We start from the raw sequence: 3,484 nt of genomic DNA on the forward strand, positions 1-3,484 counted from the left end.
TGTAGTAATGTTCTGATGTGTCACACGTAAGAATTAATGTTTAATAAATAAAAAATTGAACATGATTCATCGTCATCATCATCAATATCCTTAGCTGAGTCAGATACAACTATTGACTTCAATTTCATTTTGGGTTCTTATACTTACGTGTGCTTACACTTATAAGATGTGAGAAGAAAATACACATTCATTCTCGTTTTTCTTTCATCTACCATTTTCTGTTCATTAAACTCTGTGATAATAAAAATCAATTGTAAGTGAATCAAGAATTAATTTCCATAGAAAATAAAACCTTTTAAAGGAGCAAGCAATCTTCAATTGAATATGTGAAGCTTGTATGCTACTTTTATGTATGATTGGTCTCACTTTTCTTTTATTTAAAAGCTAGTTTAAGTTGATTAATGTTTAAAAAAAATCTAAGAAGTAGTTGTTTATAAGTATTCGTATTTTATTTCAACAAGGTATAAGTTTATTATTTTTTGACTAACAAAATAAAATAGTAGTATTTGTCTTTAGTATTTATTTTGTCAAAGTCTTTATATTCCGATCCAAATCAATAAGAATTTGGTTAAAACTCGTAACTCTTCCATTTTATCAATCATTTATATAAATGAAGTTATGGATTTTCTATGGTATTTATAGGGTATTGACTTGAAGGTGACTAATAAGGAAATATTTGACATTTGGAGACTCCTTTTATTGACATTTGTCATATATAGAATAAAGGGTTCAATCAAATATATAGTTTAGCCTATGAAAAGTTGGCTTTTCCCTTTTCTATCGCAAAATTTCTTAATTTTTTTATGTTAAACTACATTTTAGATAATTTAGGTTTACATTTAAATTATTTACATCAGACACACGTTTTGTAAGGCCCCATTTTTTTCTGCCCTAAAGATTAGTGGGTTGCTTTTGTAAGTGGGCCTAAGGCCGGCCCAACGCATAAAAGTCCTTAGGTCTGCCTTAATTCCTCACTCAACCTCACTCTTGTAGAAATCCAGCCGCCGTCACTCTCCATACCCCTCACAGAACGCTCTGCTAGGGTTTGCCCTAAGGTGCACTTCGAGCTAGCTCAAACTCGGTTCCTACTCACGTAAGTCACTCCTCAGCTCATGCTCCTTCCTTTCATGGTTTATGTTCGCTGTATCGTTAGGGTTTGGTAATAACCCGCTCCTTTCTTTTATTCTGCCGTTCAGTTCAGCTGTTGACCGCCCTAGGGGCAGTTCTACCTTCTTTGTACGGGTTAGAGCGTTTGCTAGCTTGATTTCCAGGTACGGGAAGTTAGAGTTCTTGGTTTCCAGTCGTTTCGGTCTGTGTTTGCGTTGGTTGCTGCTTGTATGAGTTAATCCTTCGTTTTGATGCGTGAGAATAGCTTTGCATGTGTTATTTGATCGGAAAACATGGCGGTTACAGGTGAAACAGCGGCGAGATCTGTAAATCTCGCCCAGGCGACCCAATCTCGCCTAGGCGAGACAAACAAGGGCTCACCTTGGCCAGATCGCACGAAAAGTCGCCCAGGCGACTCGCTCAACTTTTGAGCGAGCGAACCACTCGCCCAGGCGAGAGGGATCTCGCTTAAGCGAGATCCCGCAGTGGTTCCTGTTTTCCTTGTTTCGAGCCTCGCCTGAGCGGAGGGGGACTCGCCTGAGCGAGACTGCTTCGCCTAAGCGAGACCCCTCAGCCTGAGCGAGATGCTGGGCGAGACAATGCTGTGATTTGGATGTTGGATGTTTCCCGAGTGATCTATTTTGGTTGAGTATGATGGTATGATGAGTGATATATATATAATGGAGCATGCGGCATGTTTGACATGATTCATGAATTTCATATGATGGGTTGGGTATGTTATTGGCATATGAAATGAATGAGAGGTTTGGTACTAAAGGAACCTGGTATTAATATGAGACGAGGCCTAGACTCATTGGGGTGATGATGATCAGAGGTATGGATTTGAGATGTGATGCATATGAGGAATTAATTTCAAGGGTTGATATGAAATTGTAAAGTATGATTTAATATTCTCTTATTGCTGAATTATGAATGTTGGTCCGTGTCAGCGTATAATTCCTTGGGGCCTCTAGGTGAGACCTCCGGGGTCGCGCTTCAGTGGTCGGGACGTAATTCCATGGCCCCTGCTAGTGGGTGTCCATGGTGGTGCCCCATCTGTATAACTAGGTAAGGATTCAAGGTAAGGTTGCATCCTGACGCTCCGAGGAGCCAGTTAGTCTCACTTAGAGCGGACTGACTCTTGTGGTGGGAGTAGCAGGAGGCCTGAAACTCATTAAGGGCTAACCTTGTGGTGGGAGAGATTTTGATTCATCGTAACACTGGTAACACATAGCTCAGGATCGAGCAGCTCAGGGTCGAGCAGAGGTATCCACCACAAGTGCAAGCATCCGCTGAATCCGACCCAGTTATACGTATCCGGATGAGTCGAGTCGAGTCGTAGTGTATTGAGTGAAGAGTCAAAACATGTTTGGTTGCTATGTGGATATGAGATGATGAAAATATATTTGATTGCATGTTGAATATGTTGTTGGCTCTAGCTTACCCGTTGTGTTGCATGGTTGTGATGTATGTGGCTGTTCTTTCTTGCGATGATCATCAACTTGGTTGATGGGAGCAGATGGGCGAGGTTCTCGTGGTCAACAAGAGAATGGCGACTCCGCTACTTAGCCATCTGGGCTGGATCTCACACTTCTATCTTTCATGTTTCCTTTAGGGCTAGGGCCCATGTATTCGTGGTTATTAGATTGTAAACTTTTAGTTAAACAGCTATCCTGCTTTTGTTGGCATCGTGGTGTGCCTAGTTTTGTAGGGGTAATGTTGAGAACCCCAAGACTACGTTGTTATGCTATCTTATGTGTGACGTTTCCTTTAATTTCCTTTAATAATTAAATGGGAATTTAAATGTAATATTAACATATTATTTTATTTGACATATAAAAAAAATTAACAAAAGTTAAAATAATTATATTTTTTCATTTTAAAATTTAGAAGCTAAAATATAAAGTTTAAAAATTTAAAATAATAATAAATTTTAATTTTATATCTAAGTTTAGGAATTAAAAATATATTTAATACAATCTTTTATAACCAATTTTTTAAAAATTTCAAAACGTAATTTTTGAAAATAAATTTTAGAACAAAATTTTCAAAATAAACTTTCTAGGACATATAATAAAATGTAACTTTTCTGAAATAAAATTTCCACAACAAGCTTTTCAATAAATATATATATATATATATATATATATATATATATATATATATATATATATATATATATATTTCTGAACATAAATGATAGCTTTTTGAGATAAACTTTTTTCCAAAACAAACTTTTTCTGCAATTATTTTAATCATAAAATTAAGAACAAAAATTATTTAGTTTCTTTTCAGATAAATATTTTATTTTTTAAAAACGTGTATTTTGTTTTTATCTTTATAGAAATATTTTTTTAAAAAAAAAAAACAGAAGACT

The sequence above is a fragment of the Vigna unguiculata genome, chromosome 10 (genome assembly GCF_004118075.2).
Source record: "Vigna unguiculata cultivar IT97K-499-35 chromosome 10, ASM411807v1, whole genome shotgun sequence".
Lineage (NCBI taxonomy): Eukaryota > Viridiplantae > Streptophyta > Magnoliopsida > Fabales > Fabaceae > Vigna > Vigna unguiculata.